The sequence below is a fragment of the Equus quagga genome, chromosome 13, assembly GCF_021613505.1.
Source record: "Equus quagga isolate Etosha38 chromosome 13, UCLA_HA_Equagga_1.0, whole genome shotgun sequence".
Lineage (NCBI taxonomy): Eukaryota > Metazoa > Chordata > Mammalia > Perissodactyla > Equidae > Equus > Equus quagga.
Genome location: NC_060279.1, coordinates 54,721,888 through 54,736,675, shown reverse-complemented (window position 1 = coordinate 54,736,675; position 14,788 = coordinate 54,721,888).

Genomic DNA, 14,788 nt, shown 5'->3' with positions numbered 1-14,788 from the left:
TAACCACTGTGCCACCAGGCCGGCCCCGGCAAACTTTTTCTCTAAAGGGCCAGAGAGTAAATATTTCAGGCTTCATGGGCCATGCTATCTCTGTGGCAACCACTTAACCCTGACAATCATAGCACAAAAGCAGCTATAAATACATAAACGAATGAGTGTGGCTGTGTTCTGATACAACTTTATTTATGTACACAAAAATTCTAATTTAATATAATTTTCACATGTAATGAAATATTCTTTTTTTTTATTTTATTTTCAACCATTTAAAAATGGAAAATTCATTCTTGGCTCACAATCCATACAAAAATGGGCAGCGGGCCAGATTTGAACGAAGTTTGGAGTGTGGCCCCTGCTTTAGGAAATTAAGGAGGCGGGCCCCTCCTGCTGGGAGTAAAGCAGTAAAAGAGAAAGAAGCGTGCCCTCCCCTGAGGACTCGAGGCTGGAAACTAGTGCGACAGTCGCCATCAGAAGACAGCCACATTCCAGGGAACACTGAACCTCTCCCACTTAACTAAGCCCACGGTCACTGAATTTTAGGATGTCAACATAAGGGTGACACTGTCTTCTAAACTGCTGGGAATCGGTTATTGTAGATATAAATCACCAGTGAGTCCCTGGGACACAGAACCTGCTTTGACAATACCTGATTCCTTCGCTCCTTCCTTCTTTGTGCTGATTTTAGGTTCATAATCTCAGTGTGGATATATGTTAAATTCCTATCTAAAATGTTGAGGTTTTTTCTCATTCTAACTAATAGAAAAACAGGAAAGGGGCCGGCCCGGTGGCACAGCGGTTAAGTGCGCACGTTCTGCTTTGGCGGCCCAGGGTTCACCGGTTCGGATGCTGGGTGCAGACGTGGCACCACTTATCAAGCCATGCTGTGGTAGGCGTCCCACGTATAAAGTAGAGGAGGATGGGCACAATGTTAGCTCAGGGCCAGTCTTCCTCAGCAAAAGGAGGAGGATTGGCAGCAGATGTTAGCTCAGGGCTAATCTTCCTCAAAAAAAAAAAAAAGAAAGAAAAACAGGAAAGCCAAATTCTTATTATTTAAAACATAGTTATTATTAAATTTAGTATAGTTATTTTTTGAGAGGTTAAATTGTTCAAGATCTGTAGACAAGGGACAAAAATAAAATAAGACCATATACAAAAGATCCTCTGATGTGGCCTCCACCACTTCCCTATATAAAAATTGCACCCTGTATGTCTTTTTCTCCACATTCTGCATATGCCTCTGTGTGCACATGCACACCCTCACAGGCACGTGTGCCTTTCTCCAACCTTTACATTTATGCACACTTTGAAGAAGAATTTCATTAAATTCATTCATCTTTTGGATTAGCCAAAGGAGAGCCTTGTAGACATTAGTGTAGCATAGAAAATCAATACATCACAATTAGTAAAAGGCAATTGGAAAACCTCCTGGCTTTTATTTTATTTTATTTTTACTCACACGCATTCAGTTTGTTCAAACAGAGAGTAGTTTTGCTATTCATTCCATCAGCCAGAATTCTTGAACCAACGAAGCCAATGGACACTAATGAAAAGGCATTTTTCATGTCCGTTACATTTGACTCAACACCAAGTTGCTTAATGAACTACATTTGTGTTTCACCTTAGAGTTGATTAAATATTTAACATTTGGAACAAAAATACGGCCGCATTTGGTAGGTTAAGGGTGAGCCACAAAATGGCTTCAAGAACCAATTCTAAAAGAAGTGCATTATAGGAAACACTATTAAAAATTATCTAACCCAATAAAGCAATATTTTAGGCTAGGTTGACGTTCAAGAGGTCAGGTGGCACGCCCAGGGTCATCCAGCTACATTTGGGTGTGGCACTACTTTTAGGTGGATATTAGGCTCATCTCGAGAAGCAGAAAATGGGACTTATTTCTTTTAGGATGGAAAAATCCTAGTTTTCAGAGATTGGCCCTCTTTTGGAACAGGTGTAGACTGCACCTGACCTCAGGATGCACGTGTTTCCGGCAACTCCAAATGAAGCTTCTGTTCCAAGGGAAGGATCTGGATTTCAGCAGCTGCCTGCAGCTGGTGCAGAGTTAAGTGCCAACATATCTGAGCGCAGGATTTATTCTTGAAGTTGCCGGCTTCAGCTAATTGCAGAGATAAAGATAAGACACCAATTTCAAAAAGAACAGCACCTTGCACTGAGGGCATAAAATGTGTTCGTTGTGCTCCTTCCTTATCTAAGGACAAGTGACCACACTAGAAAAAACACATTGATAAAATTTAATGATATGTTTTTTCAAAAGTTCTCTCTAACTTTGGGGCTGGCCCCGTGGCCGAGTGGTTAAGTTCGCGCGCTCCGCTGCAGGCGGCCCAGTGTTTCGTCAGTTCGAATCCTGGGCATGGACATGGCACCGCTCATCAAGCCACACTGAGGCAGCGTCCCACATGCCACAACTAGAAGGACCTACAACTAAAAATACACAACTATGTACTGGGGGGCTTTGGGAGAAAAAAGGAAAAATAAAATTTAAAAAAAAAGTTCTCTCTAACTTAAATGTGATTTAGGAAAATTAATACTTGGTTCTGATTTAGAAGTTGTTTGGGGTAGCTAAATTGTATGGGTCCTCAGAAGAAGAGTTATTTCAAATCAATTAATGAGCTAATTTTTATAGAATTATTAAGGTATAATTGATATAATAAACTGCCATATTAAAGTATAATTGATACAATAAACTGCAGGTAAAACTTGACCAGTGTTGACATACACACACACTCAATGAAACCATCATCACAGTCAACATAATAAACATTTCCATAATGCCTAAAAGCTTCCTAGGCCTGTTTGTAACCCACTCTCCTCCTCTGTCCCTAACCAGCCACTAATCTGCTTGTTTGCTTGTTTGCTTTTGTTTCGGGGGAAAGTTGGTTTTGGGGGATTTTTTACTGGTTTTCAAATGATCCTTTATTGAAATATCTTCCTTTGTAGTTCTTAAGTAGCTGGGCATTCAACCGCACCACTGTTGATGTCATCTACCATGTCATGATGGTACAGGCCATCAACATTGCAGCCCACAGACTGGGCAGTCCCCAGGATGTCTTTAATGGTTCCAGAGAGTTCTCTGGCTAAAGATCACTGCCAGAACTTTCGGGCAAGGTTGACAATCTCATCAACATTATATTTTCACTGTGCTCAATGTTTTTCTGATTCTCTCTGTCTCTGAACAGAAGTGGTTTCCTGAGGGCTTTGATGATCAGGGCAGAAGCAGAAGGTACCACCTCAGTTTGGGCCTGTCTGTTCTGAATGGTCAGTCTACTGCAATCCCCTCTGGTCACCAGTTGCCTTGGCGATGTGACCACTAAATTTTTTTGGAGACAGACTCAGGGACAGATTTGGTGACCAGGGTAGACGTGGCACCGATTTCCCACTGAGGCACCTCAGATACACAACTTTGATCTTGTTGGCTGAACTTGAGCAACACGTTGGAGGCAGCTGGTGTCAGATGAACCCAGATTCAAGAAGACCAAAGAAAGCTGCACCTTGGCCTCCTCCGAGAAGAAGGTCGAAAGCTGCTTTTTGTTACTGTGGATTTGTTTGCATTTTCTAGAATCTTCCAGAAATGAGATCATAGAGTATTTTTTGTGTCTGGTTTATGTAATTCAACATAAATTATTTTGAGATTCATCTACATTGTTACATGTATCAATAGTTTGTTCCCTTTTTTCTGAGTTTATTTTAAGGATATAGAAAAATTAACTTTAAATAGACCATAGACTTAAATTCTAACCTAAAAAACTTTTAAAAGAAAACAGGGGAAAATTATAGTGGGCTTGGGTTAGGATACGATATCTGATATAGGACAAGAAAAGCATGAACTGTTTTTAAAAAAATCAATAAATTGGACTTCACCAAAATTAAAAATTTTCACTCTTCCAAAGATACGGTTAAGAAAATGGAAAGGCAAGCCACAGACTGTGATAAAATATTCACAATGCATGTATGAGACAAAGGATTTGTAGCCAGGATACTTAAAGAACTCAATAAGAAGACAACAAACAATACATTGGGGGGAAAAAGAAAAAACAATGGTCAAAATATTTGATCAAATGCATCACCAAAGAAAATATATAGGTGACAGATAAGCACATGAAAAGATGCTCAACATTATTACTTTTAGGGAAATGCAAATCAAACTACAGAAAGATATACTACACACCCATTTGCATAGCTAGACTGACAATACCAAGTGTTAGCGAGATATGGAGCAACTGGAACTCTCATTACACTGCTGGTGGGCATGTAAAAATGGTACACCTACTTTGCAAAACACTTAACAGTATCTTAAAATGTTAAACATTCACCCATCATATGACTCAGCCATTCTGCTCCTAGGTATTTACCCAAGAGAAATGAAAGCATCTGTCCACATAAAGATTTGCACATGAATGTTTACAGCTGCTCTATTGTTAAGAGCCAAAAATTTAGAGACGATCTAATGTCCATCGATTAATTAATTTAACATTGAGTTCCTACTTTCTCCAGGACCTATACTAGATCATGGGAGCAACCTTGAACCAATGGGGATGAAACCTGTGGATGAATACTCCAGCATCCCTCCTTTCAGAGGAAAAATTCTGAGAGGCATTCTGTAATCTTCTCAGGGCTCCCGGCAGAACGGCACCTTCATCCTCCACAGCAGTGACCTCAATAAACACTTGCATTGGATTTTCCTTGTTCCCGATCTCTTTCTCCCCACTCCCTCATTCCCATTTCCTGATGTCACTTCCCAATTAAACTACACACCCAAGTTCATGTCTGAGTCTCTGTTGGGAGAACTGAACTAAGACATGGCCCCTGCCAAATGCCAGGCTCAGTTCCAAGAAACAACATGTATTTTCATGAAACAATGTCATATGTGTCACCCATATGAATTCAGTTGAAATGCTAACTAGGACAAAAAGGGATTCATAGGTCTATCTCACGTTCTGGAGAGGAATTTGAAGGAGAACGCATGAATAGGGAGGACTAAGCCTTTTTAATTTCTGTTTTTAATAAACTTTAATAGGCACCATCAGTACTTGAAAAGTTGGCCCTCACCTCTTGATTCAGCACTCATAAGAAGTTTTGGTTCCCATCCTGGAAGACAGGGCTGCTGTGTTCCAACTGTAATAACAATGTGGCTTTAGGACCCTCCTGCATTTAAACCTGAGAATTCCATGGGAAAACAGTCCACCTCCGTGCAAACACACACAGTGGAGCTTAACATTAACAATTTGTTGACTTATTCAGTATCTAAAAGTGGAATGAGATATTCACAGATTTTCTGGATTTTTTTTAATTTTATTTTATTTCTAACACATTTCTGGCTTTGATCTTTGCAGGATTTGTAGAAAACAAAATGCCCTTCTTTCTTTACTCTACAGCAGGAGCTCAGAAAAGAACAGAACACTAAGATCTTAACACCCTGGATTCCTGAGGATGCACTGCCCTCTTTTCATTCACATTTTAGCAAGAGGGGAAAAAGGCCTTTGATGGGGTATGAAACACAGATCTAGAAACAGAAATCTAATCCATTTTCCAAGGCTCCACGCAGATCCTGCCCTAGCTGTAAAACCTTCTTAGACCTCCCCTTGACAATCTCAGTACTCTTCTCTAGCTTTTATAATCAACTCTTTCACTCTCCCAAAAAAAAAAAAGAGCAAAGCCATGCCTGGTAGAAGAGAGTTTCGATTTCACTGCTTCCTGCCATCCTAGTATAGAATAATCTTTTCCATGAGCTCAGGAGAGATTTTTAATCAGAAATCCTATTTTCCAAGACTCAGACACCTGAGTTGCAGAGCTGTCTCTGACATTAACTTAAAGTGTGACTCTTCTTCCTCTGGATATGTGAAATGAATTCCCCTGCAGAAATTGTAGTCCACGTCCACGGTTCTAAGGGAGAAATGGACTTTCACCATACTAGCAGATCACAGGGCACATATTCAAGTACACAGGTTTGTTTTTAGATTCATAATCAGTATACTTTAACAAAGTCTTTGCTATCCAGTACTGTGAGCAAGATACCACATTCTCTCTGCCTCAATGTCTCTCCTCTTAAAGCAGGAATAATGGGACATGATGAGGATGAAATGTGAACAGCATTTTCCCCAAATAAACCAGCTACCCAGTGGTGTCAAATTATCTTCAATAGTTTGAAGAAATTTCTAAGAAGTCACTTAGGGCAACATTCAGAGACAGAAATCCTAAAAATAGCAACATTTTGCAAGAGAGAACATCTTTAGCAAAAAACAGGGAATGCTTGTGGCAACTGTGAATGCTGGTGGATATTTTAAACTGTTGAGTATTTAGCAATTATTTGTTAGGGTTATTGTGGTTACAGATTATTAGAAAGGGTATAAGTGTATAAGCATATAAGGGTACAAGAGTATAAGCAAGGGGCAAAGTGATGTCGGCACTACATTTTACAATTGCTAAAAGTTATAGTATTTTGGAGGATCTTTCAAGGGAGCACTGAAGAGTTACTTATGACTGCCTCCAGGCTCATCCTATTTTCCTCCTAATGCTCCCCAAACAGAAAACACTCTCTCACCCACTATAATCCAAGGAGTCGTAGTGAGTACAGCCAAAACGCCAACATTTACATCCCAGATTTTGATCACTAAGTAAATCTTTCATCACTCAATTCTACTTGTTAAATATTGCACCTCTAATTATATTCAGAAGTATCACAGCTCCCTAGGATCCTGGAGGGGCAGTGCAGACTCTCGTGTTTGAAAAGGAGAGAAGGAGAGAAATCTTTGTGAGTGCGTGTGTGTGTGAATCTGAATTTTATTCTTTGTACTCTAGACGCCTGGAATCACCTGAGAATATTCTAGATGTTGTTATCACTCCAGAAGAATTAATTATGCCTAGGGAGTTAAAGCAACCCAAGTTCAAACACAGAAGCGCACACACGCACAAGCTGAGAACATCTAAGTCAATGAGGCAAAGGGACAAGGAGGAGGAAGGACAGGCTTCAAATGGAGCAGACCTTAGACGGAACTCTGGCCTGCCACCCACTTCGTGTGGATGAGAGTCTTATGCCTAACATCCTGCGGCCTAGGTTAAAATCTTGATTCTACTATTTGTAAGCTGTGTGACTTTGGACGAATTATTCTACCTCTCTGTCTCCAGTACCCCATTGTAAAACAGGGGCAGAAATAGTGCCTGTCTCATAGGACTGTTCTGAGTATCAAGTGATACACACATGTAAAGAGCTTGGAAGAGTGCCTAGCACATAATTAGAAGTCAATTAAATATTAGCTATTATTATTATCATCATTATTACTAACTAGTTACGTGTCCCTGTGCAAGTTACTACCCTCCCTGTGCCTCAGTTTCCCTCTCTCTAAATCAGGTATAATGAGATTATTATCAGAATAAAACGAGACAGAGTTTGAGGAGTCAGGACAGTGCCCTGGGTACACAGGGTCTAGCTCACTTCTAGGGTGGAATGTCAGCTGAGTGTCCCAAGTTTAATGGTTACTAGTCAAGAAATGCCACACACTTTGAAGCAGCCAAAGGTGGTAAGGCCTGGAGTGGTAGCCAGCTTTATTTATTGTCAAGGCCAGCGCATTCATCAACTCTCCTCATTAAAATTTGCCAATTAATGAGCAGTGGCATACCCCTTAGCAAAGGTCAGTAGCAACCTAAGCAAACTGATCAAAAATTCAAAGAGGTACAGAGTTTGGGAAAAGTTCACTCTTCCCTTAATTAACGGATCTAATTACAATCCTGACATAACAAAATGCAAAATGCGCTCTTCAAAAGACACGAAGTCAAAGGTTTAACAGCCCAGAAAACCTTCTCCTTTGGTACAGGCTGACCCAAATGTACCAGAGGGCGTAGAGGGAATCTTCGCACACAGTCAACAGGGTTGATGAAACGGCTTTTCAAGAAATTAAAGCTTAGTAGCACATCAGAATCCCAGCGCAACAAAGGAATTGAAAGAGAATAAAAACGCTCCCACATCCTGGGATCTGGGCAAACACAGCGTCAAGGCTTTTACTAATCTCCCTTCTTAGCAGATGTCAAAGTATTTATTTGGTGACCTTTCCTGGCTAGTTATGAACAGCACGTTAGCATCCTAAAGAGTCTGTGTCTGTAATTGTTGCCTCATTTATATAAAACCTAAAGTACAAGAAGATAGAATAGATATGCTGTGCTTAAAATATTTCTGAAATAGCCGGTCCAGAATTTCAAATCAGGTACCACTAATCAAAGGCTTAGAGAAAAGGCAGCCTGACCTCCAGCTCATCCACTCAGGGAACCACCATCTTGAGAGGATAAGCTTGGTCTCTGTCTCATGACATGGATCAGTTTCATAGGAGCCTGAAGCTCTAGCAATTTCAAATTTTGATTCTTTACATGAAAGTGAATGGATAGGAACCATTAAGTATTAGTGCTTCTCACTAGTTTCAAGGGTGTTCAAAACTTTCAGACAGCAGGAGGGTTTTCCACTCAGAGAGTCTCAAAAGACTCTTCAGGAATGTTTTCAGGAGTTCCTAAGTGAGAATAAACACATCACGGAATATTATTAATGAATTCGAATAAACACATCACAGAATATTATTAATCTGAAATAGGAAACGGATATTCAAAGAAAAGAAATGACTCACCTCAGATCAAACAGAAAAGTAACAGTGGAAAACCCTGCAGTCCATCCTCAACAGGGTCCCACATGGTATTTCCACCCACTGAATCATTTCTTCATGCAACCGGTATTTATTCAGCATCTTTCAAGTGCTGGGCCTTGTTTAGTCACTGGGATGTAGTTGAATTTCCAAAGCAGCCATGATTCTACACCTCACGGAGCTAGTATTCTAACGGAGGATGAGAGACAATAAGCCAACAAATAAATAAGCAAGAAAAATGCATCTAGAATCAGTGCTTACAGAGAATTCAAATAGAGGGATGTAAGAGAGATGGGGTGACTGTTATGGTTGGAATGACCAGAGAAGTTCTCCCTGAGAGGTGACATTTCGGCTGAGACATGAATGACACAAAGGGCTATCCATGTCAAAACCAGAGATGAAAGCATAAAAGCAGGAAAAATTAGTTGGTGCAAACACTTAAGGATGCTTAAGAACAGCGAAAAGACCAAAGTGTCTAGAACCAAAAGAGTGAGGAGGAGAGTGGTATGAGATGAGATAGGAGCAGCAGGCCACGGGGAGATAATCTAGGACTTTGCATGTCCGTGATGAATTTTATTACAAGTGCAATAGAATCCAGTGGAGTGTGTTAAGCTGACGAGTGATCTGAATTCCTTTAAAAAGATCATCCTGGCGTACATGTAGAGACTGGATTAAAGGGATAGGCAGGGAGCACAGAGGACAGTAAGAAGGTTGCAGCAGGTGACCAAGTAAGAGATGAAAGTGGAGGTGCCAGCAGAGATGGAGGTGGGGTCAACAGAACCCGCATATGAATTGAACAAATGTGGGAGGAGGTGAGAAAAGAGAGGAGAGCAGCGTCATGGGTGGGTTTGGGGCTTGGCAATCAGATGAGTGGTGATGGCTGTCACTGGAATGAGAAAAATAGGTCATGATAAAGAAGTAAATGTGGAGGTTAGAAATAGTTTTTTTGGCCAGATTTAAGATGCCTATTTGATACACACGTGAGATATCAACTAGATAATTGGATATCAAAATATACAAATACGGGATTCTGGGAAGACGTTTGGAATCGAGGTATCAAACTGAGAGTTATCTTCCATAAGATCCGACTTAAAGTCATAGGACTGGATGAGGTCACCCAGGTAAAAGGGAGAATTTTTCCAAAGGAGCAGTCCACTCCGTTCGTTTCCAGGAGGAGCTCTGTGCTTTCTTCTCTCACACACAGCAGTTCCTTGACAATACTTGAAAACAACAAAGGAAGGGAGGTGACTCTCAGCGTCCTTGGACGCAGCGTGTTTGGAGTCGGCGCCTCTTCCCTGTAATCAAAAGGCCATCGGAGGTGAGATGGGAAGACGCACGCTTTCTGTGATGTGCTGCAGAGTGAACCCTGGTCCCTCACTCAAGTCCTTCATAAAGAAAAAGAAAAAAATCGGTCTACTTCCACAAAATTGTTGAGTGTTACTTACTGCGCACACAAGGAGGAAAAAAGCAGCAGCGGCGATCAGAGGCCGTCTTCCCTGGGAGCCCGGGGTGAGGCTGCCCCCTCGTGTCCACTAAGGTTTATGACCTACTCAGCAATCCAAAATCAGTTTCTTCAACTTGCAGCACACATAGCTGCCTTTATTTCCTCTTAACTTTTTTTCTTGAATAAGTACTAGTGCTCGGAAATCAATCACAGAAGTCCCCATTACAGGAACACAGATGAGAAAATGAGAAAGCTCCAGATGATTCTCACCACCAAAATATCAAAAGATGAGCTTTTTCAAAACACATCTTTCCATATCATACAAGGTATAATTCTCAAACAATAATATTGGTGGCTTAACGGATTCAGATACCTGGCTGTTCTTTAAGACACCCGAATGAGTATGAACTTGATGTGACATATGGGGCTGATTAACTAGTGTCTAGATTTCGGCTCCTCTGAAACAGAGCCTGAGATAAGGGGTTGGTTGCAGATGGTGTCAGAAGCAGGAGTGTTTGGAGTGAACCACAGGAGGAAAAATGAGGAGTGGGTTATTGAGCTGTTTGCTTCTAGGTCAAGTAGAGCTCACCGCCTCCAGGGAACTTCCAAGAGCCCATGCAGAAAGCACCTCGGCATTGTCCACCTGAAGGGCAGAGGTCTGGTGCATTTTTCAACCAACTCTCATTCCCCACTGGTGAATGGCTGCTCCCTTTCATCTCTGCAAGGAGACTGTAAAAAGCTGACTGTCCTTCCACGGCTTTAGAAAAACTAGGTAAAGACCATGGTACACACGCTTGAGCAGGGATGAGGACCGGAAGAGGAACTGTCCACCTCAGCTGAGCTGAAAAGACGAGTTGAGGGGATGGGGCCGGGCAAGACAGGCATCTGTGTCATCTAGGAGGAGTCCCACCCTGAATGATTTAGGGAAGCCTTGTTCTGTAAAGGATAGGATGCTACATTTGCCATTTGCTAGCTGTGTGAGCTTTGGCAAACTTCTCTTTCCTCTGAACCTTAATTTTTTCACCCACAGGGTAATTATAATGGTAACTATAATTAAGCGCTCTTCTAAACAATAAATGTGCTAATAAACGTAAGATGCCTAGTACAAGGAGAAAATACGTTGTTATAGTATTGTTAATAAAATAATAATTATAAGAGTAATATCTCATTCGCCTCGCTGGTCTCCAATTTTGGTTCCATTTCTTGACTCCATTTGGGTCTTGCTCTTACTTAGTAGCTTCTGCTTATTCAGACACACATTAGTTGCCTTGGCTTGTTTTCATTTTTCCTTCTTCCTTCCTAACGAATATTTATTGAGCCCTAGCTGTGTGCCCGACATCATTCACACCTTCCTCTATAATTCTGCTTTGCTTCTCAGACCATGTTCAGCATTCTTATCTGAAGTACTGGAAATTCACTGTTTGTATAAATACTGCCCACAACCAAACCCTATCCCACACCACGCAAATCCTTTAAAATCTTGCCATGCCACACTGGAAATGCGACAAATAGACCAGAACTCACATCTAAATGAGTATTCTTCCTCTTAAAGTAGTCACCTTGCAATGTTTCACAACCCGCCTCTCTCCCTCCTCCACCCCATGCATGCATTTAGGGAACAACACAGAGTTGGCATATTATTTTTAATGTATTTGAAGACAAAAAATAATTTTTATTTGTAGACATATACAACAACACAAACAGAGGAGTACACAATACTAAAGACCACATCTTATTCTTCTTTTGCCACTTCTACTCCATACCTAACCGAGTAACCTTCACCTAGGAAGTTCATGATAAGTATTAGCTACTGTACTCATCCATTTATCAAATACACTAAGCACCTACTATAAGCTAATTGATGCATTAAGAGCTGAGGAAGGACACAAAGATAACTTAAATATGATTTATGGTCTACAGATCACTATGGTCTAGCAGAGAAGATATTATTAAAAGCCTCTACGAAAGGATCTTAGAAGAGTTTTATGGATGAAGATGAATTGAAAGGTGGGTAGGATTTCAACAGTCAATAATGTGAAAGAAAGAATACATTACTAGTGGCAGGAACAGCACGAGCAAAGGCACAGAGTCAGGAAATACTGACGCACATCCTAGCATAAGAGTAGGCTGTATAATGAGAATTTAGAGTGTTTATCAGGTTACAGAAGAATAAGCTAGAAAGAAAGCTTTAGCCCGCTTAAATAATTAAATCTTATGGATGGGGATCTGCTTATCATCAAGTGCAATTACCAGGGCACTGTTGGAGGAAGATTTCCACTTCATTATTACCAGAGAAAGGCTGTATTTTGCTTTATCATAGAGAGGACATTGTCCAGAACAGTAATTTGTATAATTTAGGCCACAAGTTCATGGGGAAAGCTATTCTGAACCTCTATTCACAAAATGTAGTCTACAGACGGAATGAATAATGTTTGCACATTTTTTAAACCTATATAGGAGGTTTTAATAAACAAAACAATTCATTTAAAAGTATTAAATAATTTTTTCTCAACCAGTAGAGAATCTAAATCCTATCACCATCTTAGCAGTAAAAAGAGATCTAGAGATGGCCAAATGGAAAACATGGTCTTCCCAGACATTAAGATCAAGGTAATTTGGGACAACAGAACTAATGCATCAAAGTTACCTTTTTTTTTTTCAACTTTACAATAACCACTGTTTGTCCGACGTTGCTCTTAGAGAATGGGTGGGAAAAGTACGGATTGGAAGGTGAGAAATCAGCCAGGCGACTATGGCAGTGGTTTGGGTGAGAGAGAACGCACGTCTAAAGATGATGCCTGAAGGGGTGAAGAGGAGGAATCAGCTTTGAGAGATTATGTTTTAGTAAAATTTTTTAAAGGACTCTATGAGCAAGATCAATTAGGTGTGGAAATAAGGCATACGTTGAGAACATCTCCTAAGTTTCTCACTTGGACAAGTGGGTGAATTGTGATGCATTTTTCTGCGTGTGTTTTCAAGCCAGTGTGTATTGAGAGGTGGGAGGGAGTGGTAGAGGATGAGCTCAGTTTTCTTGAATTGAAGAGCATGTGGAACATTCAAGAGAGACTATACAATTTAGTGTCATCCGCCAACAACACACACCACTGAGAGCCGTGCAATTTTAGATTTAAGTGGGACCTTTATAACACTTATAAGAACAAAATTTGAATTTTCAAAAGAGAGTTGTTTTCCTCCACAAATCTGAGCAAAAAGTTAATTCACTGAAAGTTTTGCTGCTAACTCTTAGCTCCCCGAAGGTAGGCACTCTGTCTTCTTCATCTCTGTATTATTAGAACCTGGAATTGTATCCGGTCCAAAGAAGGCATTCAGGAAGTATTTGTTGAATGAACTAATTAATTAATGTTAGAAAAAACCTCCGCCCTATTCTCAAGAGTTTATAGGACTACTGGAAAGGAATCCAAGCCTGAAAACAGAGCTCCTTGTGATGGGAAAAGAGGAAGGAAGGGCTTGAGAAATTATGTTTTCAATCTTAAGAAAGTGGGTGATATCTCCAGAATACAGCCAGTTGTGTCTTCCTACACACACCACCTGCCCACTTTATCTCCCATACAGAGTCTTAGACCAGAGACTAGCGCATGTTTTGAAGAGGGAGAAGAAGGGGAGGAAAAGGAGAGAAACTGCCATAGCTCCCACTCGCTTTTTGACTTATTGGTTCCAGACATTTATGAGGCCTGATTTTGTATTCTTTTGATAGTCTTCCACCCTCCTCTGCTTTAGTTTAACCAAGCTTGGAGAGTATTCGCTCCTTGAAACTAAACAGTTATGGAATTTAGTGCATACTGGATACTCAAAACAAAAAAAGAATGGAAGGAAGCAAGGACAGAAAGAAAGAGCCTTTACAAAGAATGGCTTTCCTTTACAGGTCTTTTTAAGACCAGTGAATATCAGCTTTTTCCAAAGCACTCAAGTATTCCATAGAGAATTTTGCTTGGTTTCAAACCTGAAAACCAGCAGCAACATTTGAAAAAGTAAAGAGGGCCCAAATTTTGGGTTAGTGACACATCTGTTCCCAAAGGGTGACCCAGTCAGTGGGGGATTGAATCTGGTATAAGCAAGTGTACAGGACCTGGGCTGGCTAGCAAACTAGAAGAGAGACATAGTAGAGAGGAAAAATTGAATGCAGAAACAGACAGATAAGGATTTGAAATGAGCCTGAAGAATGAGTAGATTCACATAATCCATGGAATAGATTACGCGGGACCCTCTACTAAGACACTGGTGTAACACCAGAGGCATCTAAACATGGGTGTTAAAACTCACTTCCCGTAAATCGTCTTTAGTAAAAATGCAGCTTGAAAATTTGAAAAATATTCCTCACCAAAGAACTCTCCGGAGGAGTGGGAAAGTCACCTGCCTCCAGCTGGCACTTTGCTCCGTTGATGATTTGTAGACATGTGAACAAAAGCTTCAGCGCTCCTATTAATTACCTAAAAAATGATTAATCTCCTTTTCCAGTTTCGAATTAGGGAATCAAGAAGTAGATTGCCTTGGATTGTAATTAGTCTTTGAGTGGTGAACATGATGTAATCTACACAGAATTCACAATATATTACAATGTACACCTGAAATTTATATAATGTTCTAAACCAAGGTTACTGCAATAAAAAATAAATTTAAAAATTAAATTAGGGGCCGGCCCTGTGGCCAAGTGGTTAAGCTCTCGTGCTCTGCTTCGCTGGCCCAG